Source organism: Cetorhinus maximus, chromosome 11 (assembly GCF_964194155.1).
Source record: "Cetorhinus maximus chromosome 11, sCetMax3.hap1.1, whole genome shotgun sequence".
NCBI classification, from domain to species: domain Eukaryota; kingdom Metazoa; phylum Chordata; class Chondrichthyes; order Lamniformes; family Cetorhinidae; genus Cetorhinus; species Cetorhinus maximus.
Window position 1 is genome coordinate 56,537,700 of NC_135889.1, and position 27,503 is coordinate 56,565,202.

A 27,503-nucleotide genomic window follows, 5' to 3' on the forward strand; every position below is an offset into this window, starting at 1 on the left:
CTCTGGGTATATAAGTATATAACAAAAGATATAAACAGTTTATGCATTCTTCCAAGGGATTATTCATAAATGTAGGGTTTATTGACAGCTTTTGAAATAATCCCCTATGATTTAACAATTTAGTTAGTATGATACATATTAATACATCATTGCTGCAAAATGAATGTTGAAGTTAGCTATGAATATTTTCAGAAAATCAAGTTGACTGTAAAGCACTGACAATCTAGTCATTTATCGTTTACACTGTATAATATTTTCATATGTTGCAATAGCTGGTCTTGACATTTGCACTTGGTTAACTCAGTTGCCAAGATTGCAACTTTATCAGTGAACCTAGGCTGGCTATTCCTCCAGCAAATAATTACATCTATGATTGTTCTTCACATTCTCTGGGCATTTGGGTTTTATTGCCTGCATTCTGCTCTGCTTAATATTCAGTATCTTCAAAAGTTCTTCATAGTCATTTTTCAGCTCATTAGCCAGCCATCTCAGTGTCTTCAGTCGCAAAAGCCCTAAAAGCAGACATTATGTCACAGTCAGGTGCAGTAACAGATGACATCACACTTTTCAAGCATTTCAATGCAATTAGCTCAAACTATGAAAAGTTGTTAACTTTTTTTTAAAAAAACTGCAAGAATTAAAAAGACCCATTTTATACGTTCTTAGAATAGAATCAGAATAATACAAACACAGGAGGCAGCCATTCGGCCCATTGTATCTGTGCCCTTTCTTTGAAAGAGGTATCCAACTAGTCCCGGTCCCCTGCACTTTCCCCTAGCCCTGCATCTTCTTTCTCTGTCAAGCATTTATCGAACTCACTTTTGAAAGTTGTTACTGAATCATCTTCTGCCACCTCTGCAGAAGTGCATTCCAAATTGTAACCCATCATGTAAAAAAAATGCATATCGCCTCTCTGCCCTTTTGCCAATTACCTTAAATTTATGTCCTCTGGATAGTATCCATCCTGCCAGTGGACATGGTTTCTCCCGATTAGCTCTATTAACATCCCTCATAATTTTGAACACCTCCATGAATCTTCTCAGCTTCAAGGAGAACAATCCCAGCTACTCTAATTTTCCCACTCTGGTACCATTCAAGTAAATTTCCTCCCCAAAGCATTGATATCCTTCCTGTAGAGCTCAGAATTGGACACAATAGCTAGGGCCTAATGAATAATTTACACCTCCCTTACTTTTGTAATCTATGCCTCTATAAAATAAAAAACAGCCTCAAAGTGTCCTGCCAACTTTAAAGATTTGTATGTAAATAGTTTCTCCATATCTACACTCCTTTTAAAATTGTAGCATTTAATTCATGTTGCTTCTCCTCATTCTTCCTTCTAAAATGTATCACTCCACACTACTCTGTGGGGAGATGGTGGCGTAGTGGTAATATCACTGGATTAGTAATCCCAAGGCCCTGTCTAATTTGCTGGGTCCATGGGTTCAAATCCCACCAAAACAGCTGGTGGAATTTAAATTCTATTAATAAATATGGAATATAAAGCTAGTCTCAATAATGGCAACATTAAAACTATCATCGATTTTTGTAAAAATCCATCTGGTTCACTAATGTCCTGCAGGGAAGAAAATCTGCCATCTTTACCTAGTCTGGCCTACATGTGACTCCGCACCCACAGCAATGTGGTTGACTCTTAATGCTGTCTGAAATGGCCCAGCAAGTCACTCAGTTCAAGGGTAATCAAGGATGAGCAACAAATGCTAGCCTTGCCAGTGATGCCCACAGCCCGTGTAAGAATAAATAAAAAAATTAAGCTTGATTTGCCATGTGACTGCCCATTTCTGCAGTCTGTACTGTACCCTTCACAATTTCCACCATCAAACTTTGAAATTATGTCTTCTACACTCAAGTGTAAGTCAGTAATATATATCAAAAAGTGGTGGTCCCAATTCTGATCCCTGGGGAACATAATTGTTTTTCTGACTGAGTGAAATGTACAATCAATGCTCTCTGCTTTGTGCCCCTTAACCAATTTAATATCTATGCTACCAATGACCCTTTAATCCCATGGGGTTCCATTCAACCATTATGGTACTTTATCAAATGCCTTCTGAAAGTCCACATGCACAACATCAGCCACGCTACCCTCATCAACCCTGCCCTATGAAATGGTCTATTAAGTCACTCAGTTGTGTCAAAGGGCTACAGAAAAGTTGAATAAAACTGGATGGAGCACCTGGCATCGACCTAGGCACCGGAAACAACAAAAACACACCCTGCCATGTCAGCCCTGCAAAGTTCTCCTCACTAACATCTGGGGACTTTTAAAGTAAGTGGCTGCAGATATAGTGGAGGCATTGGCCGAAATATTCCAGAACTCACTGGATTCCGCGAGCATCCCAGCGGATTGGAAAACCGCTAATGTGATGCCCCTGTTCAAGAAGGGAGGGAGACAAAAAGCAGGAAACTATAGGCCAGTCAGCCTAACATCTGTCATTGGGAAAATGCTAGAGTCCATTATTAAGGAAGAAATAGCAGGGCATTTAGAAAAGCTCAACGCAATCAAACAGAGTCAACATGGTTTTGTGAAAGGGAAATCATGTTTGACAGATTTGCTAGAGTTCTTTGGGGATATAACAAGCAGAATTGATGAAGGGGAACCAGTAGATGTAGTGTATTTGGATTTCCAGAAGGCATTCGATAAGATGCCATATTAAAGATTATTGCACAAGATGCTCATGGTATTGGGGGTAATGTATTAGCCTGGATTGAGGATTGGTTAACACACAGAAGACAGAGTCGCCGTTAACGGGCCTTTTTCAGGCTGGAAAGACGTAACTAGCAGAGTGCCACAAGGATCAGTCTAGGGCCTCAATTATTTACTATCTATATTAATGACTTGGAGGAAGTGGCAGAGTGTAATGTATTCAAATTTGCTGACTTTACTAAAATAGGTGGGAGGGCATGTTGTGATGAGGACATAAGGAATCTGCAAGGGGATATAGACAGGTTGAGTGAGTCGGCAAAAACTTGGCAGATGGAGTTTAATGCAGGAAAGTGTGAGGTCATGCACTTTGGTAGGAAAAATCAAAAGGCAGACAATTATTTAAATGGAGAGAGACTCCAAAAAACTGCAGCAGAGGGATCTGGGTGTTCTTGTGCATGAAATACAAAAGGTTAGCATGCAGGTGCAGCAAGTAATTAAGAAGGCAAATGGAATTTTGGCCTGTGTTGCTAGGGGGTTGGAGTTTAAAAGTAGGGTAGTCTTGTTACAACTGTACAGGGTGTTGGTGAGACTGCACCTGGAGTATTGTGTACAGTTTTGGTCCCCGTATTTAAGAAAGGATATTCTGGCATTGAAGGCAGTTCAAAAGAGATTCACTAGGCTGATTCCTGGGATGAAGGGGTTGACTTATCAACAACAGCTAAACAGGTTCGGCCTTTATTCATTAGAGTTTAGAAGAATGAGGGGTGATCTTATTGAAATGTACAAGATTCTGAGGGAGCTTGACAGGGTAGATGTTGAAAAGATGTTTCCATTAGAAGGGGAATCTCAAACTATGGGACATAGTTACAGAATAAGGGGGCACTCATTTAAAATTGAGATACTTCTTCTCTCAGAGGGTAGTGAATATCTGGAATTCTCTACCTCAGGGTTGAGGAGGCTAGATCACTAAGTATTTAAAGAGGAGGTAGATAGATTTTTAAAATATCGGGGAGTTGAGGGCTACGAGGAGTCGGTACGAAAGAGGAGTTGAGACATGGGGCAGATCAGCCATGATCTAATTGATTGGCAGGGCAGGCTTGAGGGGCCGAATGGCCTACTCCTGCTCCTTATGTTCTTATGACCTCGATCACCTAGAAGGACAAGGGCAGCAGACCACCTATAAGTTTCCCTTCAACTCACATGCCATCCTGGCTTGGACCTATAATTACCATTCCTTCACTGTCACTGGGTCAAAATTCTGCAACTTCCTCTCTAACAGCACTGCAATGACACATGGTTCAAGAAAGTGCCTTATTAACACTTTCTCAAAGGCAATTAGGGATGGGCAAAATGCTGGCTTTGCCAGCGATGATCAAATGCCAAGAACAAATATGAAAAAAATTGTGCTGAGGTTTGGCCAAAATCCCAGTTATATGAGTAAAAGAGATTTACACTGATGTTACAGTGGGACAAGTCCAGAAAAAATTCCTGCCAAAAGTGTTTAAAACCCACTCTGCTGAGTGAACACACATAGCATAAGTCCTGACCCCAGAGACAACTTTTTAGTTCTTCCCCAACAAAAAAGTAAAATAGAGGGATGTTCTCCTAACAACCCTGTGAAGTATCTTGTGACTTATTTTCTATGTTAAAGGCAATTGGTCCAAATTTTCTGGTCTCTGGATTGTCAGAGATGAGACATAAATTGGAGGTGCACGTCAGGACCTTACGGAAGTCCAGATGCACAGATATGCGTTGTAATTGCACGAGGCATTTAAAATTCCAATGAACTGACTTCCGCTGCCTGGGACCCTCCACAACTGTCTCTGGTCCTAAGCTCAGGGTGGATTTAGGCCAGATATGCAGGACTTACCTGCATACTTACAACCTGGAAATGTTAGTTCAAAAGGCTAGTTTAACACCTAGCCTAACTCGCCAGAGTAACTCAAATGAGCAACATAACCAACCCCCCCCCCAATCATTCCCCAAGCCAGCACGACTACCCACGTATCCACCTAACCCATCTACCCATTCACTCCTTCACTAATTCACAGAAAGACTTGGACCTTTAAAAAATTACCTGAATGCAACAGCTAGTGTTGTGAAAAAGCGGGTGGGTCCTTCCTTCTTTTGTCTCTTCTTGCACTCAACGATCTTCCCCTGGAGAGGTTGCGCTGAGCCTACGATGATTCATTCAGGGGTGGAAGATAGGGCTGAAAAGTTGTAAAGGTCAGGTCACAGATACCTTCATGCACAATGTCAATGTCAGAATTGACCCTGCTCGGAAGATTTAGGCTAATATATTTTATATATATTACCAAATTGATTTTTAAGTTCTGAGTGGATAATAATTTGATTAAACTGTCCAAATTGTAGCTTTAGAGACTCCATTGTAAGAGGGATTGATGGAATTTTTTGCAGACATGACTGAGTTTCACTAAATGGTGTGTTGTTTCCCAGCTGCCAGGATTTGGTACTTGACTGAAAGATAAGATTCCAGAATAAGAACATAAGTAGGAGCAGGAGTAAACCACTTGGCCTGCTCCGCCATTCAATATAATCTTGGCTGATCATAGGCCTCAACTCCATTTTCCCACCCACTCTCAGAATCTAGGGATATGGGGAGTCACAGCATTAGATTAGAATGAAATGGTTAAAATGAAAATGAAATATTCAGATTCAACAAGTGCTTACTCTCTTAAGTTGGTCTAGGTTCCAATGAAGTCCTATAAATAGCCAAGGAAAGGAAATCAGCACTTATTTATGTACTTTGTTAGATGTCTCTGAGTCCCTGTTGCTGAACATTGCTACAGTAAAATTGCTTAGTAATGCAAGATCATGCATACATTTACTTTCATGCTTATTCAACTATCAGCCATTTCATCAAAGTCACAACTGACACCCTATGTGATTGTGACAAAGGTAAACTTTCCCTTCTCATCCTTCTTTACCTGTCTGCAACCTTTGACATGGTTGACCACACCATTCTCCTCCAATGTCTCTCCAGTGTCATCCAGCTAGGTGCAACTGTCCTCATGTGGTCCCATTCTTATCTATCCAATTGTAGCCAGAGAATCACTTGCAATGGCTTCTCTTCCTGCTCTTGACCCATAACCTATGGTATGCCCCATGAATCAATCCTTGGCCCCCTCCTATATTTTATTTATGTATGTTCCCTTTGACATCGTCTGAAGGTATGCGTAAGTTTTCACATGTATGTTGACAAAACCCAGCTCTACTTCACAACCATCTCTCTCAACTCCTCCACGGTTTCTAATTATCAGACTGCTTATCCGACAACCAGTACTGGATGAGCAGAAATTTCCTCCACTGAAATATTGGGAAGAATGAAGCCATTGTTTTTGGGTCCCGCTCCAAACTTCATTCCCTAGTTGTTAACTCCATGCCTCTTCCTGGCAACAGTCAGAGATTAAGGCAATCTATTTGCAACCTTTATGTCACATTTGATCTCGAGATGAGCTTCTGATCTCATATTAGTGACATTATTAAAATTGCCTATATCCACCTCCATAACATTGTTTGACTTCTGTCTGGTCTCCCACATTTTACCCTCCGTAAACTTGAGATCAACTAAAAATCTGCTGCCCATCTCGAAACTCAAAGCAAGTCCCGTTCCCCTATCAACCGTGCTTGCTGATCCACATTAGCTCCTAGTCAAGTAAGAGCTTGGTTTTAAAATTCTCATCCTCATTTTCAAATCTCTCCATGGCCTTGCCCCTCCTTATTGTTGTAATCTCCTCCAGCCTCACAACCATCTGAGATATCTGTGCTCCTGTAATTCTGACCTCTTGTGCATCCCCAATTTTAATTGCTCCACTGTGCTTTCAGTTGCCTCAGCACCAAGCTCTGGAATTCCCTCCCTACACATTTCTGCCTCTCTACCTCACTTTCCTCCTCTAAGATACATCTTAAACCTTTGTTCTTTGATCAAGCTTTTGGTAGTCTGATCTAATATCTCCTTATGTGGCTTGGTGTCATACTTTGCTCATAATTTTCCTGTAAAGCACCTTGGAACATTTCATTACATTAAAAGGTGCTTTATAAATGCAACCTGTTGTTTTTGTCAACATTTCGTACTCCTGGTTTATTATTCGCAGCAACATATCTCCTCGATTGCTCATTGAAAGTCATCAAGTAAACTATATTTAGCATGTACGATTATATTTAATCTCGGATAAGGTCGCATACACATTACTCTGAGGTTCCAAAAGTGACCAAGTGCGTACACCCAGAACAAAAATTGTTTTATACCTTTATCAAAAACAGTACAGAAGTATACTTTGTACATTGCAATTGTTAAATTATAAAGCACAAGCGGAAATACAATTGCTCTTTGGTTGATTTCCTAATTTGTTAAACATATCAAGAGACCAGTGGAGAAGCCTTTTGATTTAACTGGTGAAGTATAACTTATGAAACAATGTATGTTATGGTCATGTTTAAGTTGTGAATCTATTTATAACAAATAAAACATAACACATCATTTGCCACTGTGCACATTTTTAATTTAAAAACAAATTAAACAAGAAACAATTATTGAAACACACAAGGCAATCAAGTTGCTGTAGATTGGCACGTGGAATATGTGGGGCCAGAATTCTGTGACGGGCTCAGGAAAACCCAACCTGCGCACTTTTGTGCCTTCTGAAAGCACACCCGACCCATGTGTGACTTTGCCCGGTAATTTAGTCTTTTCACAGGGGTTGGGTTTGCAGTGCATTTTGAAAGTCGCGACAGAGTGCGAAAGAAGTGTGGGTGCAGAGGCGGGCCAGTTAGAAGTCCTGCCTTAGTTCTCCAACAAGCAGCACAGCACCCGACATTATTTAAAGGTCTCCTAAATCTCGCCCCTCATCCACCCCCATGCTCCCTCTGATCCCCATGCCACCTCCATGCCCCCCAAGCATTCTCCATTGCCACTCACAAAGTATGCACTATGTACAGTCCTCAGGAGTCATACATAGCAGTGGGAATTATCTTAAAGTCATTGGAAAAAAATTAAACCTCTAACAATCTAATAAAATCCTGAATTCAAACACACTATCATTGAGACTGAAGAAAAAAGCTAGTGCAAAAAATTGTAATCATTTAAGTGCCTATTAGCTTTGTAAACAAACGAGAAACCACATCAAAGGCATATTCTGTTATTACAGCCTCTTGAAAGTTTCAGTTCTTCTTGTATCAAAACATCACCTGCTCAGCTGAAGACATTATCGTTTTTGAAAACCAGCTAAGCATAATGGCTACAACTGTCATAAGAAAAACTTCCAGCTACATTGCCTGAAGCTGACAGAACAGAATGGTGTCCCATTTCAAAGCAGAGTGCCTGTCAATCAATGGGGGAGCGGGGGGGAACAGATTCAGAGATGTCGCTCAACTTTCAAAAGCAGAGATTTTATAACAGTCAGAGGTGTCATTTGATTTAATTCACAGCACAAAACATGACAGCAGAGGCTGACATGACATTTGCTTTTACAATTTTAACACATTATGCCCCTTTCCCCAATGGAAAAAGTACTGTAATGCATGACATTTATATAATGGCGGTGAATATAAGGGTCACCTTACTTTTGCAGAAGAGATCTCTATGATGAGTCACTGCATTACAATCACATTTAAATTACAATACAGCAGTGATGTTTGAAGGTGTCAAAACATTTTACATTTACCTTTCTGAATATTCCTAATTCCTTGACAGGCTTCCTTCACCCTGTGTCACAAACTCTCCAAAGAGTTGGGTTTTTTAGGGCTTACAAAACCTACACCAGCACATGAAAACAGTGCGTGGGAGGAAATACAATTTTCTTGTGGTATTCACAATCTGGACCCCGGCCTCGGCAGAGATGTCTGCGCATTTTGCACTCAAGGCCTTCCTGGCCCACCAAAAGGCCACATAAAATAGTGCTTGGTTGGGAAGCCAGTGGAAAATTGTTTTTCCAGCAGAGTTCAGAATTTCGCAACCAGATTTGCACCTCCATTGGGAGGCAAAAATCTGGCCTGGGATCTCAAAACAGTGCGGGCAAGACAGCAACATCTTCAATATGATAAACCATTTGTAATATAATTGCTCTGTGTTTCACTTCAGAGGATGCACACAAATTAGAAAATATTTTTAGTGATTTAATAACGGAATTATAAATTATTAGAAAGGAAAATGTTATGGGGCGGGTAACCATTTAAAGTTTCTGCATTCCAAAACAATTCAGAGAACATCATATCCAACTTCAAGACTAATCAAAGGGCATTAATGAAATAATTCATACATTTTACTGAGTACATAACAAAGACGTTACCTTCCTTGTGGCTTCTGCAATCCAAAGATCATAGATCCTTCCTTTTCTTCCAAGTTAATGTTTGTAATGCTCTGAAGGGAGCATTCTGACAGAGTAGGTGGAGATGTTCATTATCGCATATTTGTGCCTTTCTGGTGTTTATCATTCTAAAGAAAACAAAGTAGGAACAAATTAAATATGATACAGAAAAAACAGGAATAAATAAAAACATGGTTTTGAGACTAGGCTATGGTACATAGGTTTAGCAAGAAAAAGACTATTGTGACATAACAGGCACACCATATTTCAACAAACTTAAATAATTTCATATATGATACCTTATGGTACCTAATATCCTAGAATATAGTTGATCATAACAAATCTTTTTATTCAAATGGTATTCAAATAACAAATTATGTGACAATGATGCACAGACACCACTTGATTAAATGAATAGTACATCTCTATAGCCAAAGAGCAATTAGACAGAAACAACATTTAGGGCAGAATTTTCAGGTAGGCGTGCAGGGGTGGGCCCGACATGCTGGTGCACAAACTGATGTGTGATGATGTTGGACGTGCATCTCGACGTCGCCGCACACCATTGCTATATTTCAGTAGGCGGACGCGCTATGAGTTGCGAGGTGCGTCCACCATTAATTAACGGGCCAGTTAAGGCCCTTGAGGCAGCAATTGAAGATGACTTTTCGCAGCCGGTGCGATTTTCAGTGTGTCGCACGGGCGCAATGGGCAGGTGGGTAGGCCACATTTTTAAAAACCTCATCCACGGGCGGGATAAGAGGGGTGAGTTGGCACCCTAATGCAAGTAGTTAGAACTTTAGTTTTTTTACATATTGCTACTTGCTTGTGTGAACAGGACAACTTCAATTCTCTTCAGAGCTGCTTTGACAGAAAGAACAGGCTTCAGTTCAGGACTCTGGAGGAATCATAAAACTTGGGGCCTTGCAGGTATCAGACACCCTTCTCTTACCTTGGGAATGGGGATTGTGCTTTCTGCTGGAGGCACCTCCTCTGAGGAGGGAGAGATGGCCAAAAGGGGGACGAGGCCAGAAGTCCATATTCAGCCTCAAGGGCAGCCATCTGTGGGAGGACAGGCACAGGCACAAGGGGTGCAGAGCCAACAGGAAGTCCAAGGCAGAAGGGGCTGCAGAAGACACCACTTTCCTGTTGCCAGGGTTTACAGGCAGCGATGCAGCTACCTCAATATGTCTGAGGCGCAGAGCCGAAGGAGGCTCGGTCTCTCACGGGAGACAGAGACCTCCATCTGTCAGATGATCGGCCCTTAGATCAGCTCCAAATGTGTGGGTGGACACCCCATGCCAGTGGCACTGAAGGTCACGGTTGCCCTCAACATCTATGCCTCCGGTTCTTTCCAGGGCTCGGTGGGTGATCTTTGTGTAGCCTCCCACTCAGTTGTCCACACTTGTGTCAAGCTGGTGACAGACACTTTGTTCAGATGTGCATTGACTTTCATTCACTACCGCTCGGACGAGGCCAGCCAGACAGAGCAAGCCAGAGGCTTTGCTGCGATTGCTGGCTTCCCCCGTGTCCAGGGTGCTATAGACTGCACACATGTGGCCATCAAGGCTCCAGCAGGTGAACCCGGTGCCTTCGTCAACAGGAAGGGATTCCACTCCATGAACGTGCAGATAGTGTGTGATCACAGGATGCAGATTCTGCAAGTCTGTGCAAGGTACCCAGGCAGCTCCCATGATGCATACACCCTGAGACACTCCCAGGTGCCGTGGCTCTTAAGTGCTCCGGCCCGACTTCATGGATGGCTGCTGGGTTACAAGGGCTATCCCCTCAGAAGGTGGCTCATGATGCCCCTCCGCCATCCAAGAACAGAGGCTGAACAGCGGTACAATAGAAGCCATGCCTCCACAAGGGCTGTGGTGGAGAGAACCATCGGTCTTCTCAAGATGCGCTTCCGATGCCTGGGCCGTTCAGGGGATGCACTCCAATACCCCCCAGATCGTGTGTCACTGATAGCGGTTGCATGCTGCGCTCTCCACAATCTGGCGCTGGAAAGGGAGGAACAAGATGTAGACACAGATGCTGTGGCAGCAGCCAATAAGTCCAATAGTGAGTCTGAGGGTGAGCATGCTTAGGAGAACACTGAGGGGATAGAAGCTGAACTAGGCAACCTCCAGGGAGGCAGGGACACCCGCGAGGCTTTCATCCAACGCTCCTTCAGCTAGCTACCAAAGATGAACCACCAACACATGCCAGGGCTGCAGGCTCCATACTCAATACCTGGGGGCAACATTTGCCTGGTCAGGAACATTAACTATGTGGCTTTTCAATAAAGCTCAGTAACAAACAAATCTTTCATAACATCATGGGTTCCCCTTCACCTGCAGAGCTTATGAAGCACCCAGAGGCTTGTTGAGAACCAAAACATTTAATGATTGCCAACTTGCATACAAAAATCAAAGTACATTAAAAGATGTTGAAGAGCACATCAACTTAGAAACAACTTAAACGTGGGGCAAAAGAAAACCACCAGTGATAATCCCGTGTTGTGCCTAAGGTGATTTACATTTACACTTGCGGGTGCTACGTCTAGGTGCTCCCCCCTCACTGGCACCGACATTGGAGACAGCCTGCTCACCCTGCTGTCCTGTTGGCCTTGATGACCTTGTCAGGCGTCCTCTGGCTTGTGGAGCCTGTGCTGGCCCCGCCTGGGTGGGAGCAGCCAGTTCCACAGCTGGCATCTCCCCAGTCATCGCAGCCTCATCAGGTGCCAGTGAGGTTGCTTTGGACATCCCTGCTCACCATTGATGGATGGGCACCCTGCTGGGATACTGGGTGCCCAATCCATCTCCCACACTGACTCTGACCAGCTGAGATCATTGCCGGTGTGAGGGCTTGCAGGTCCAAGTGCATCCCCAGGAAGCCCTGATTGATCTCCTGGAGGAACCTCTCCATGAGAGTCGCCACTCTCTCCATGGAGGAGGCATTTTGATCGGCCATGAGGGTCATTGCATTGCTCATGCTCTGCATGGACTCCTCCATCACGGAACCAATGGCACGCATTCCCTCATGTGTCTCAGCCAGATCCTCCCAGACACCCTGCTGGACTTCCACCATCTGCTGCCTCAGGGACGACTCTAGAGGCCCATCATCAGCCACTGACTGAGCATGTTCCTGGTCCTCAGCATTCCTCTGACTGCCGGCGCCCTAGGCACTCTCTGCCTCCGCCTGCACCTCAAGCGAGTGTGAAGTGCCCTCACTGCTGTGCACCGAGATACTAGCCGACAACATTATCCCCACCGAGATGGTATCTGTGCTGGCGCCTGCCTGGCTGAGAAGGTGTGACGCTGGTGCGTTTATATCTTCTGTGCCCTCAGGGGTCAGCGGTGGTCCCTCAGCCTCCTGAGTCCGGGCGTGCTCTGGTGAGGCTGAAAGGAAGAACAAGGACATTTCATTAGTTGAAGTCGTTACACCGTTAATGTGCATGCCTGGCACCCGGATCAGGATGCGCTCCTCTTTCCATTATCAATGGGCAATCCACTTTGGGGGCTGAAATCAATATATAGTCAACAGTGGAATGTTTGCACTGACAGACATTGTGACCTCAGTGCACGGCACTCTTACCTCCCAATGGCACCCCAGCCTCATCGCAGCCGGTTGATCTGGGCACATGGTGCCTTTCCAGCTCCAGTGCCTCCTGCTCATATCTGGTGATGATGAGAAGGTGGGGCTGCCCTCCGCCAGTCTGCAGTGCTCTGCATTATTGTGGGCTGTCTTCTCCTGAAAGGAGAGAGGAGCATTGATTAGTTCACCCTGTACCTGCTTTGCCATTGCAGCCTTGCCACCCCCACCTGAGGAAAACCTTGCAGAGCTCATCCAATTCGTGATCCTGGAGCTGCAATACACTCATTCCAAGCAGCCACGGCTGACCCCCTTGCCCAGATGCTGCCTCCATCACATTTCCCACTCACACTCTAAGACCTTCCAAACGCACGAACACTACCACCTAGAAGGACAAGGGCAGCAGGTAGATGGGTACACTGCCAACTGGAAGTTCCCCTCCAAGTCACTCAGTATCCTGACTTTGAAACGTTTCTCCACTCCATCGCTGTCGCTAGGTCAAAATCCTGGAACTCGTCCCCAAACAGCACTGTGAGTGTTACAGTGGGTACAGAAGGCAGCTCAGCACCATCCTCTCAGGAGCAACTTGGGATGGGTAATAAATGCTGGCCCACCCAGCAAAGGCCACATCCCGTGAATGAACGGATACAAAAACAAAATTCTGAGTTGGGGGGGGGGGGGATGCCTAACTGCTGCGCTAACTCCCATGCCAACACGGTACTCACCCTTCCAGATCACAAGAGGTCATTAAACCACTTGTGGCACTGTACCCAGGTGCGTCTCACCACATCGTGGGAGCTGACCCATTCTGCCGCCTCCTCCCAGGCACATTTTGTTATTTGGCGGGGGGCTCCTCCTGTCCCTTGGCACCAGGATCTCATGGCGTGCTGCCATCTCCTCAAGGAGGGCAGCAAGGCACTCACCTGAGAACCTCGGGGCCGACTGCCCCACCAACCTGCCCTCTCGCCTGGCCTGCTCTCCTGTCCGACATCAGTGGCAGCCTTAGGATGGCTGTCTGCGCCATATTTGAATAGGCTACCGGGTCGCCATTGGACCCGGCGGTCATTGGCCTCCCGCTGCCACCCACCCCTTCCCGCTGATCTCAGGAGCGACGATATATGCTGGGCGGGCCTTAATTGACCCGCCCTCGTAAAATGGCGGCGCAGAGCCAATCGCAGGCGGCGATTGGCTCTGCGCCCGCTCTCACCCAGCTCGCCTCACTTAGGAAATATCCTGGCCTTAGTTTATTTTCAGCTTTCATGTTATGTTTCACACAGTAATGATCTCTAAAAAGAGATTTAATCATTCAAGAGAACATATGCTGCGTGTAATTGGAGCTATGGTATGCAACATCTCTCTCTTACGTCACATCAGCACATCAATGAAATGTAAGGCTCCCAGCTCTGTTCAATATTATTCTTGCAAAAAGTGCTTTTGAATTAGTAATTGCTGGTTTTCAAATCCATAGCTATAAAACAAATTATAGCCAAGAGAGTCTTGTCAAATATTATTAACATAATGACGGTTATGAAGGTAGCAAATGGGCAGATTTTCCTCTATCTTTAGCCAGGGAATTAGCGTTCAAACTCACATTGTAATGAAAGGGGCAGAGGTCCACTACATTAATGCATCACCCCTGACTGTTGCCCTGGGATTTTCTGGGGCTTCCACAAGGCAATACTGGGCCTCTACCTGTAGTGGTCACAGGCCCAACACTACGATATAATATGGAAGGGGGCAGGGGGAAGGGTTTCTGACATTCTGCTTCATTTTATAGTGAATTCACTTGGTCAGCACCCTGACACTAGCATTACGGCCTGCCCTGAAAACTCAATGACCATAACATCAGCAGGAGCTCCTGGGGCAGTCTGAAGACAAAAAAGGCAAGTCAAAATTAATGTTTTTTTTTTAAAAAAGGAATACTCCAGGGCGTTTTGAGGAACCTAGGATTTTTGGCTGCTCCATGACAAGGGACAACCAGAAGGCAGGTTTGCACTGAATGTTCCTCAGGCCATGAAAGGCCACAATTCTGCGCCGAGTTTCACTGGGTTTCAGGACGAAATGCCTGGTTAGATTGGGCATACTGTTACTGACACAATGCCAGATCACACTGAGGGTATGATTTGCTCAAGAATCTGTCTTGAATCCCTTACAATAATGGCTATGTTTGAGTTGAGGAAGGCTTTCACCCTCAACGTATACTATATTTCACCATAAGGCTAAATACATAGGATCCCATCCTAGTCTCTGGCTGTTCTGGTGGACTCCTACTGAGGAATACCCTGGAATTGCTGTAGCTCAGAGGTACTTTTATTTTTAAATTATTAATATTGGCCAATTGTGTGCCATTCACATTTCAGAACCGTATAGGAACATTGGAACAGGAGAACAAAAACAGAATTACCTGGAAAAACTCAGCAGGTTTGGCAGCATCAGCGGAGAAGAAAAGAGTTGACGTTTCGAGTCCTCATGACCCTTCAAAAGAACTGAGTAATATTAGGAGAGGGGTGAAATATAAGCTGGTTTAAGGTAGGGGGGGGTGGGGGGAGAGAAGTTGGGGGGGGGCGAGGGGGGTGGTTGTAGGGACAAGCAAGCAGTGATAGGAGCAGATAATCAAAATATGTCACAGACAAAGGAACTAAGAGGTGTTGAAGATGGTGATATTATCTAAACGAATGTGCTAATTAAGAATGGATGGCAGGACACTCAAGGTACAGCTCTAGTGGGGGTGGGGTGGAAAGACTAACCGGGCATTAAAAGTACAGATTTAAAAATAATGGAAATAGGTGGGAAAAGAAAAATCTATATAAATTATTGGAAAAAACAAAAGGGAGGGGGAAGAAACGGAAAGGGGGTGGGGATGGAGGAGGGAGTTCAAGATCTAAAGTTGTTGAATTCAATATTCAGTCCGGAAGGCTGAACAGTGCCTAGTCGGAAGATGAGGTGCTGTTCCTCCAGTTTGCGTTGGGCTTCACTGGAACAATGCAGCAAGCCAAGGACAGACATGTGGGCAAGTGAGCAGGGTGGAGTGTTAAAATGGCAAGTGACAGGGAGGTTTGGGTCTTTCTTGCGGACAGACCGCAGGTATTCTGCAAAGCGGTCACCCAGTTTACGTTTGGTCTCTCCAATGTAGAGGAGACCGCATTAGGAGCAACGAATGCAGTAGACTAAGTTAGGGGAAATGCAAGTGAAATGCTGCTTCACTTGAAAGGAGTGTTTGGGCCCTTGGACGATGAGGAGAGAGGAAGTGAAGGGGCAGGTGTTGCATCTTTTGTGTGGGCATGAGGAGGTGCCATAGGTGGGCGTTGAGGAGTAGGGGTGATGGAGGAGTGGACCAGGGTGTCCCGGAGGGAACGATCCCTACGGAATGCCGCCGGGGGGGGTGAAGGGAAGATGTGTTTGGTGGTGGCATCATGCTGGAGTTGCGGAAATGGCGGAGGATGATCCTTTGAATGCAGAGGCTGGTGGGGTGATAAGTGAGGACAAGGGGGACCCTATCATGTTTCTGGGAGGGAGGAGAAGGCGTGAGGGCGGATGCGCGGGAGATAGGCCGGACATGGTTGAGGGCCCTGTCAACGACCGTGGGTGGAAAACCTCGGTTTAGGAAGAAGGAGGACATGTCAGAGGAACTGTTTTTGAAGGTAGCATCATCAGAACAGATGCGACGGAGGCGAAGGAACTGAGAGAATGGGATGAAGTCCTTACAGGAAGCGGGGTGTGAGGAGCTGTAGTCGAGGTAGCTGTGGGAGTCGGTAGGCTTGTAATGGATATTGGTGGACAGTCTATCACCAGAAATTGAGACAGAGAGGTCATGGAAGGGAAGGGAAGTGTCAGAGATGGACCATGTGAAAATGATGGAGGGGTGGAGATTGGAAGCAAAATTAATAAATTTTTCCAGGTCCCGACGAGAGCATGAAGCAGCACCGAAGTAATCATCGATGTACCGGAGAAAGAGTTGTGGGAGGGGGCCGGAGTAGGACTGGAACAAGGAATGTTCCACATACCCAATAAAGAGACAGGCATAGCTGGGGCCCATGCGGGTACCCATAGCCACACCTTTTATTTGGAGGAAGTGAGAGGAGTTAAAGGAGAAATTGTTCAGTGTGAGAACAAGTTCAGCCAGACGGAGGAGAGTAGTGGTGGATGGGGATTGTTCGGTCCTCTGTTCAAGGAAGAAGCTAAGGGCCCTCAGACCATCCTGGTGGGGGATGGAGGTGTAGAGGGATTGGACATCCATGGTGAAGAGGAAGCGGTTGGGGCCAGGTTGAACAGGAGAAGGCTGTTCAGCCCATCAAGCCTGCTCTGCCATTCAATGGTTGAACTTCAATGTCTTTTACTCACACTATCCCCATAACCCTTCACGTTATTGTTGGTCAGGAATCTATCAATCTCTACCTTAAACATACTGAGCTTCTACAGCCCTCTGGAGTACAGAATTCCAAAGATTCACAACCCTCTGAGTAAAGAAATTTCTCCTCATCTCGGTCCTAAGTGGCTTCCCTCTTATTTTGAAATTGTGTCCCCTGGTTCTAGACTCCCCAACCAGGGGAAACATCTTCCCTGCATCTACCCTGTCTATTCCTTTAAGTATTTTTTTAGGTTTCAATCAGATCACCTCTCATTCTTTGAAACTCTAGAGAATACAGGCCCAGTTTCCCTAATCTCTCTTCATAAGGCAGTCCCGCCATCACCGGAACAAGTCTGTTTAACCTCCGTCGCACTCCCTCTATGGCAATAATATCCTTTCTGAGGTAAGGGGACCAAAACTGCACACAGTACTCCAGGTGCGGTCTAACCAAGCTTCTATACAATTGGAGCAAGACTTCACTACTAACATTCCATTAGTCTTCCTAATTGCTGCACCTACATGTTAGCTTTCAGTGACTTATGGACAGGGACACCCAGGTCCCTTTGTACATCTACACTTTCTAATCTCTTACCATTTAGGAAATACTCTGCACATCTTTTCTTTCTACCAAAGTGGATAACCTCATATTTTTCCACATTATATTCCATCTGCCATGTTCTTGCCCACTCACTAAGTCTATCCAAATCCTCCTGTAGCTGCTTTACATCTTCCATACAACACACATTCCTGCCTAGTTTTGTATCATCTGTGAACTTGAAAATATTACATTTGATCCCCACACCTATATCAATGATATATATTGTGAACAGCTGGGGTCCAAGTGCTGATCCTTGTGGTACCCCACTAGTCATAGTCTGCCAACATGAGAATGACCCATTTATTCCTACTCTGTTTTCTGCCTGTTAGCCAATCCTTAATCCATGCCAGTATATTGCCTCCTATCCCATGTGCTTTTATTTGTTAATCAACCTCCTGTAGGGGACTTTATAAAAAGCCTTTTGAAAATCCAAGTAAACCACGTCCATTGACTCTCCTTTATCAATTTTGTTAGTAACATCCTCAAAAACTCCAAGTCCGTCAAACATGATTTCCCATTTGCAAATCCATGCCCAATCAGATCATAATTATCCAAGTATCCATTTATCACATCCTTTATAATAGATCCTAGCATTTTCCCTACTACTGATGTAAGGCCAACAGATCTGTATAGTTCCCTGTTTTCTCTCTCCCTCCCTTCTTAAATAGTGGGGTGGCATTTACTACCTTCCAATCTTCAGGAACCATTCCAGAATCTATAGAATTTTGGAAAATGATCACCAATTCATATACTATCTCTAAAGCAACCTCTTTCAACACACAGGGATGCAGAATATCAGGTCCTGGGGACTTATCAACTTTCAGTCCCATTAATTTCTCCAATACTGTCTTCTTACTTATACTAATTTCCTTCAACTCCTCATTTTCCCTAATCTGTTGAATCTCTAAATCTGGGAGATTTCCTGTATCTTCCTCAGTGAAAACAGACACAAAGTAATCATTTAGCTTCTCTGCCATTTCTCTATTCCCCATTATGAATTCTCCTGACTGCCTGTTATGGACCCACATTTGTCTTAGCCAAACGCTTCCTTTTTACATACCTATAGAAGCTTTTACAGTCCGTTCTTATGTTTTTTGCTAAATTGCATTCATATTCTATTCTCCCTTTCTTTACCAGTTTCTTGGTCTTCCTTTGCTATATTCTAAAAACTTCACAATCCCCAGGTTTACTACTACTTCTGGCAATTTTATAAGCCTTTTCTTATAATCTTATACAATCCTCAACTTCCTTTGCCAGCCAGGGTTGACTGACTTTTTTGGGGTTTTTGCACCTTGAAGGAATGTATAGGTGCTGTAAGCTATGTAATAGTTCTTTGAAGACAATCCATTGCCTGTGTACAGTCATACCTTTTAATGTATTTTCCCAATCCACCTCAGCCTATTTGTCCCTCATGCCTTCATAATTTCCTTTATTTAACTTTATCACCCTTGCTTTGGAGTGAACTACCTCACTTTCAAATATAATGTAAAATTCTATAGGGTTCTTGCTCAAGATTTTATGCACTCTCCCTTCATTCAATGGAGTAAGTTTTGGCTTACTAGCTTCTGAACTTCTTTCCTGATTAAATAAATTCTATAACTTGTTCCAGGAACTCTGTTTTCTAGGCTATAGGTATGAGTCTGTACTTTGATTATATTTTCACACTCCAGCAGAGCCACTGCCCTAGAAGGCAAGCAGAAATCACAGTGGCCACTTTGTACACTTCCCTGGCTCCGCAGTTTCCCAGCTTTTCAGCATATTGTTCTATGAATAGAACTGTTTTTTTTGTAATATTCAAAGCAATGATCAGCTCTGGAACATGTAGGATATATTTGCAAATTAGAAGAAACAAGAAAGGGCTGTTCAGAGCAACAATGATCCATCATTAAAAACAGTGTAGAGAATGAAGTCCCAGCTTTCCTATTTTATATGTTTTATTTGCTATATGCTCGTTCTATGTTACTGTCATCCATCACAGTACATTTTAGCAGGCTCCAGCCACTGGAGAATGGCACTGCCTCAATGGAAAATTTCTGAAAATATACATATATAAGTATACATTTATCAACTAATCACTGGCAGTGACAAAGGCACATGTGCACATTTCATGTCCATAAACATTAATTTGTTTTGATTTTTGTTAATTCCAATACAATTATCAATGTTTTATAATGGATTTTCCTCATTTCAGTAGGTGACAGTTTATTGATTAATCAATTGAAGCACTGAAAATGTTGTTGAAAAAAAGTCAATGTAAGTTAAATTGCTTGTGCTTAAAATAAGGTTTCAAAACAATATCGCATTTATCTATTGACTTGTTTTGTGTTTCTTAATATAGTCATAGGCTTGAATTTGACATTTTTGCTACATCCTGCAGTGTGGGCATGTGCAGTGTGAAAGATTTCCTGGGAAGAGCAGTAGCATTTAACCTATAAAATTATGGAAAGCCATTTCTCTGCCAGTCTCTAAAAAATATTTTTGTTTTCTTTTTACAAGTTAGAGGACAAATTTCAGAAGCTTTAAAGTAGGTTATCTGATGTGTGCATATATGACAGAGACACAAAAATGGCAGGCTGTTGATAATATATCTGCTGTGGCTTTAGATGAAACTCGAAATAAATATACTCACTGTCTAGGGCATGAATAGCGCTGATTATAAATGTGAAGATCATTGCGGCCCTCAGCTTTTATGCCACAGGCTCCTTTCAGGTTGCAGCAGGCGATGTCAGCGATATCTCCCATTTTACAGTCCTTAGTTGCATCAGAGATATCACTGAGGCACTCTAATCCGAAAGAATATCTAATCTTTTTCCATGGATAGAGTGGAACAGGATGAGAGAAAGCACCAGGCTTTGCACCCATTGGAGGATTTTCCAGGGTCCAAGGTGCTATAGGATGTGCACACATTTCCTTGCATGCTCCCGATGACCAGCCTGGCATCTTGTCTGTAGAAAGGGATTTCCACTTCAACAACCTCCAGTTGGTTTGTGGCCATAAGCATCACGCCATGCAGGTCTGTGCCCAGCTTCCTGGCAGCAGTCATGACTCATTCTTCAGGAATCAATTCTCTGTGTTGCCTTTATTCCAACCAGGTCACAGGCTGGGTACTGGGTGACAGGGTGATCCCCTCCAGATATGGCTCATGACTCCTGGCGGGAACTTGGGCAGAGAACAGGCCTAGAATGGATAGCCATGCTGTCACAAGCAATGTCGTTGAGCTGTTAGCTTGCTCAAAGCACTTTGCTACCTGGATATTCAGATAAATTTTTTGTGGTAGATTCCCAAGCAGGTCTGCAGTTTTACATAGGATATTCCATGCTCCATAATTTCACCATGAAGAAGGACCTGTCCTTACCACCACTTGGGACACAAAGGAGTAATGCAGAAGGAGAAGGTGGAGGACATATAGGAGGGGGGGGCAGTATGAGCTGACCATGTGTCCCTAGCTGACAGAACCCAGGCAGCAGCTCATCCAAAAGCATTTCACCCAAACACCTCTCATCGCCAATGCACTGAAAGTCCCACAATTATCACCATCATCCATCTTACCACCATCCTACTGCCTTCCTTTGGTTCAGCCTTATGGGTGTTGCCCTCACTTCCCTGCAAATAGAAACACCAACACTGAATCCATACAATTTACCCATAAACTCAATTTCATTTGCAATCAAATATTTAACAGCAATGATTAAGAATCACCTTTAATACCTTGTGTGCTCATTTATATATCCTAGAGCTCTATGAAGTGTATCCCCCAATTGCTACAGCATGGGAGACAAAGAGGCTTCTAAACTTCCATTGAGGACAACATAAGAAGACTGTGGTGGGTGATTTTCTTGAGTGCCTGGAGGTAAACTGCAGTATCTCAGCATGGATCAGAGAACCCAACAGTTGTACAGGGTCTTAGTTAGACTGCATCTGAGCTACTGTGTATATTTTTGGTCTCCTTACTTAAGAAAGGATATAATTATATTAGACACAGTTCAGAGAAAATTTACTCGATTGATTCCTGAGGGATTATCTTATGAGGATAGGTTGAGCAGGTTGGGCCTATGTTCATTGGAGTTTAGAAGAATGAGAGATAATCTTATTGAACAATGCAAGATCCTGAGGGGCTTTGGCAGGGTGGATACTGAGAAAATGTTTCCCCTTGTGTGGGGGTTTAGAACCAGGGGACAGTTTAAAAATTAGGGGTTTCACGTTTAAGAGATAAGATTTTTTTCTCTAAGAGGGTTATTAGTCGGTGGAATTCTCTTCCCCAAAGAGCATTGGAGGCTAGGTCATTGAATATACTCAAGGATGAGTTAGACAGATTTTTGATTGACAAGGGAATCAAGGGTTATGGAAGGTAGACAGGAAAGTGGAGTTGAGGCCGCAATCAGATCAGCCATGATCTTATCAAATGACGGAGCAGGCTTGAGGGGCCAAAAGGTCTACTCCTGCTCCGAATTGTTGTGCTGTGTGTTTTCTTGCACAGTTGATTGTGTGGATACAATCAGTGAAGTGGGTGGAAGGAGTAAGCATCATGCAATCCTGAGGGAAAACAGCAGCTTCCTCTCACGTGGAGCTATGGTGACTGTCTCGGGGCTGCACCTCATCAGGGTGCCGGAATGAGGTGACACTTCTGAATCTGAAATTTCCTGTTGACACTGGCTCCCACCAGAGCCAAGGCAGCAGTGCCTGAGCTTCCAATGCAGCAGCATGAGCTGGGATGGAAGCTGTCAGATCCATCACTAGAGGCTCAATCCTGGTGGACTCCACTACTCTTGAAACGGACCACTCTCTCCACTTTGGACAACACAATATCCATAGGTGATTGCTTTGCAGAATACCATCATTCAGTCTGCAAGTATGACCTGAGCTTCCGGTTGCTAGCCAATTTAATTATCCATCTCACTCCAAGCTCTCTGTCCTCAGTCTCTTACACTGTTCTAATGAAGCTCAAAGAACAGCATCTCATTTTTTGATTAGACATATTAAAGCCTTCTGGCCTCAACAATACATTCTACAACTTCAAATCATAACCAATGCTTTTATTTTCTCAAACAGCATGTGCTGGTAATGATTATACTGTTGCTACACTTCCTTTGGACCCATCTTTTGTTTCTATATTTTGCCATTACTGTCCACTTTTCCTTGCACAATCATCCCTTTTGTTATTTAATCACTCCTGCTCTCCACCATATCATAGAGCTTCCCTTTTATTCTTTCATCCCCTTCCCCCTTTCCCTGTCTTTGTACTCAGTTAAAACTGGTCTAACTTTTTCTTATTCTGATGAAAGGTCATCGACCTGGAATGTGAACCCTGTTTCTCCCTCCACAGATATTGCCTGACCTGCTGAGCATTTCTAGGATTTTATGCTTTCATTATAGCATGGCATCCATGCTCCGTATTAAACCCTGACACAAGTTACAGCTGGACTCACTTCATGCTGAACGATTGTGCAAAAAGCTCAGTGGCAGATTACCCAATGCTTCCAGAATTTGCTGGTGTATGCCTACCAGTCTTTCATGGTAGTCACCACCCGCAAGGTCAGCAAACCCTCTGCAGCAGAGCTGGTATACAATCTTGTCCTTCAGAGAGCTAGCACCCTGTGCTGTCCAATTCCACCCCTGCCTTAGTTCCTGTACACATGTGCACGGTGATCTATCACATGAAGACCCCATTCCTATCCTATCCTCCATATTACATGTGGTGCTCATCCGAGTTGGTGCAACAGATAGAGAAAACCCTTCCTCTTTCCCAGTGCTACTAAACACTAGATATCTTATTACAAAGGTGCATTTTGTGTGTCATCTGTGTATTCTCAGTTTTAAAACTGGAAAATACTTAGTGTTTGCACAGGTTAAACATATAAAAATAAAAGTCGCCTGTACAGAGTAAAGGATGGACTTTTGTAGAAGTCTATCCCTAGAGCACCAGTAAACAATCAGAATGACATCTTATATAAACTAAATTGGAAGTTCATTCATCATAAATCACTTTAGAAAAGTACTGAGGGAATGCTACTCTATCAGAGGTGTAGTTTTACAGATGAGACATTAAACTGAGATCCTGCTTGCTCCCTCAGGTGAATGTAAAAGGCCCCATAGCACTATTCAAAAAAGAGTTCTTCTGATCTGGTCTTTTTTTATTCCTCAATGCACATCGCTAGAACAGATTAACGGATAATTTATTGTATACCTAATTTTGCTTCACCTTCATTTAAACGGTGGCTACAATTCTTAATTGGCTGTAAATGTGCTGGGAAGTCTCATGGTCAAGAAAGATGCTATATAAATACGAGTGCTTTCTTTTTCTTCTCCTTACAGATGCTAACTAACATTTTCAGGGTTTTTTTTTCAAAATATGCTTTTTTTACAATACCATATTTGAGTTACAGTGGTTGAATTGCTTGGTACTAGGTGTACTCCAGTGACTCCAGTGTAGGGAACATCAAATTTGTTAATCAGCTAAAACATGTCCTGCACACTTTGTAATGCGAGTGTAAATGCTGTTTCCTAAAATTTTATACACTTCTTGGACTTAATCGGACTCCATAAAAAAATGCTTTAACAAGTTTTATGTTATACTCTGACATTATCAGAATGCCCTCACTTGAAGGGAAGACTATGTATTTTTTTTTTCTTATATGCTACAAAAGACAATTACTATTTTACACATTAGACTGATACCCTGCAACATTTTCCATTAAAATGTCACAATAGAGTACCCTGATCTAGTCAATGAATAATTGACATGGTTTTAATGAGTAGGTTGGTAGGTTAGAAAATTATTGAACAAAGCTTGCCAAGTTAAGTAGTGATTTTTTTTTAAATAAGCAAAATTAGATGAGAATGTTTTGGCTCTGAAATTCCTTGGGATGACTTGATTGGGGACAGATATGGGGCACAGCAGAATTTGTGCCAGCCCATTACAAATGTATAAAGTCCTGGGGTCAGAATCATTTAAATGTTGGGTGCAGGCTGTTACAAGTGAAACAAAACATGAGGAAATTGGGGCAATGGAGTGTTGCTGTGGCACTTTGCCACAGAATTGGAGAGCCCATAGGGGTCTGGGAAGAAAGGCCTAAATCCAAAAGATTGTAAAGGCTTTGGTTACACAATGCATCTTGTGTAAAACCAATTTTCTCACACTTCTGGAATTATAATTAATTATCCTCATTTTCATTTCTATATGTGATGAAAAACTACATCTCCATTCAAAATGACAGGGATGTGAGTGGGTGAAGACAAAAAGGTCTGATTTTATTTGTGACAGAGTGGCAAAGTCACTGTAGCAAGAGGGGCCAGAAAATTATAGCATGTTTTATGATCTGTAGTGAAATACAAATGCTTTTACACCACTTCAAGCGGTGGGAATTATGAGACTTCAAGTTGGTAGAAACATAGATATCTCTGAAGAAGAGTCATACGGACTTGAAACGTTAACTCTGTTTCTCTCTGCACAAATGCTGCCAGACCGACTGAGTTTTTCCAGCATTTTCTGTTTTTATTTTAGATTTCCCTTTGTTTGCTTTCTATTACCATCAAGACTGAGGGCCAATGCATTTGTATAGAATCACCAAAATGACCTTAGCATTTCAACACCTTAGTGCTTAAATGCAGTTAGTGCGTGCAATACAGGATGAAGCCCATTCTAATAACAGAACATGGCCTTACTGGATTATGTACATGCAAAGCGAAGCAAAGGACTGCACAGGAGGAGGAGGGGGTCAGAGAAACAGTTCAAAGGGCAGAATTCTAATTGAACTTTTGATTTCAAATCAGAAAGTTGAAATTTCTCATCCCTGAAATGGGGGCCAAAAAGATCAAAATACCAACAGTATGACTATTTACAAATTGTATAAAAACAGCCCAGATCATTCGGTTGATCTTCATAGCTGTATACCAGTAGATGATGATTGCACCAGAACTTTATTGCCTTAGTACAAGTTTCAGATCAGTGAAGGGCTGTCAGGTAAAGCATTCAATAAGGAGGTGTCATCAATTTAAAAATTAATTTAAGAATGAGGTGACAGGTTAGGATTATTTGCACAGGCCTGTGAGAGCATATACAATTTTTCCAAAGGGCAGAGGTCATGGCATCCTTCAAGGGAAGAACAGATAAATGTATGAAACAGAGAAACATACAGGTCTAAAGCAAGTAACATGGTGGGATTAGTTTTAGATTATTCTAGGAAAGAATGGAATTAGACACTATGGGAAGAATAAGTTCCTATGATGTATAAGCCTGTAAAATTATATAGTAAATGAGCTGAAAATACTGACAAAACAAATCCAATGAAGATGTTTTACATCCAACAAAATCACCACGTGATGGGGTTACTAATGGAAGATTTTAAAATTCCAAATCTTACCTCGAAAGTGTAGCTTTCGATGTCTTGTATTTCTTTTGTAAAATTCAAACATAGTCTTGGATCAGTGGATGATTAACATTTTACTGCATACGTAAACTATCTCCTTTTTAAATCTTAGTACAATAGCATTAAATTGCAACTTTTAAATCCTGACTTTGGCAAACAATCTCAGTGGTAGTGTGGTTTAACAAAAACAAAAAAAATCCAGCCATTTTTAAGCATTCCTATTGATACTATTATTAAATTTTAAAAATAGCTGAGAGAAGTTATCTACTGTACAAATAGAATTTTCCAGTCAATATACTATAAATTATAGCTGGTATCCAGATTCAATATATGTTGGATTTCTCTGAAAGCCACATCACAGCACCAACTACTGAAATTGCTAAAAATAGTAAGCATAGAATTTAACTTTTACTATTTTAAAACTATCAACAATGGTATAGATTCTATAACGCAACAAAAAGGCAATTTTTAAAGTTAAAAATCCAGTTTGTGTCCAGATTACATTTAGAAACCATTCAACTTTCAATGTTAATGTTTAAAACATAGTAGAACCGTACCTTTTGGTCTTTAAAATAAGTCAGCTGTGAAAAGAAGGATTGTGTCCCATTTTTTGCCATCCTGGCTTGCTTTTGCTATTATTTCTTTGCAGTGTTCTTTGCCGACAAACAGGATATAGGGAATGCTTACATCTACAGCTTCTTTCAGCTCATGATTATGTGGATGAAGGTCAACAACATTGCTCAAGAGTTCTTGATAGTCTTTTGTTAAGTTCTGACATTTTCGACTGTACAGCTGATTTCAGTCTGAAGGAACTACTTATTTGGGGCTCTCACCACACATCCCAGTTCTTGTATATTTTCGGCATAAAAATAATCACATCTGGAGGAGGATAAGAAAGATCAGTAAATTATGTTTCTTAACAAATATATTGTGCTACAGGTATAATTTTCAGCCCTATTTTCAAGTCGGTAGGTATCAAGATACTTCATAGTCTGAATTTTTTTATGCAAGCGTGATGTTACCACTAAGCTAGCTGACTTCACAAACAGTAGATAATGCCACCCATCAGTTGAAACCAGTAACCCTACAAAACATGTAATGAGCATAAAACGAGGTTTGATTCACCTATATGAACATAGTGATAATTCTGTCACCAGGATTGACTGGAAAATGACACATGCAGGAATTGGATATGGTACTGGGAGGATCAAAGAATGGAGTGTTACCATTGCTGGCATATGGGTGAATATATGCAACTAGAAGGAAGAACATCCGAGAGGAGAGATGACAGACAATAAAACCATGGCTCCAAAATTCCACAGGAAGCCTACCAATCTCATACCACAACTCCGGCAGGACCCCAAAACAACGTATTCAGTCATTTATATTGTTTCCTTGGTGATTCTGCTGATCTCCCACCAGAGTAACAGCAGGAGACTGGTAGAATCCTGTAGAATTTCCATGTCCCTATTTCTGCAATTGCCCCAGATTAAATTGAGTCTTCCTCTGAGGCAGCTCAAGCCAGTTCTTGACCAAATGGACAGACTAAGAGTTCAGTTGACCCCTTCATTGTATCTATATCTATCACAATGTATATATTTACATGGGCATGATTCTG

The 27,503-nt window shown here is 42.7% G+C and overlaps 1 long non-coding RNA gene across 5 annotated transcripts; it reads right to left on the bottom strand.

Annotated features, from left to right (window-relative positions):
• Positions 1-26,759, bottom strand: LOC144686599 (uncharacterized). 5 transcript variants are annotated; one of them, XR_013577950.1, is made up of 7 exons: positions 26,443-26,759; positions 25,880-25,911; positions 21,069-21,122; positions 12,577-12,732; positions 8,977-9,122; positions 4,746-4,878; positions 1-512 (listed from the first exon to the last, which is right to left on the bottom strand). It is a non-coding gene; the product is annotated as an uncharacterized LOC144686599 (long non-coding RNA). The 5 variants fall into 5 exon arrangements; XR_013577952.1 differs by lacking the exon at positions 12,577-12,732; XR_013577951.1 differs by lacking the exons at positions 4,746-4,878; positions 12,577-12,732.
• Between the last annotated feature and the right edge of the window lie 744 nt (positions 26,760-27,503).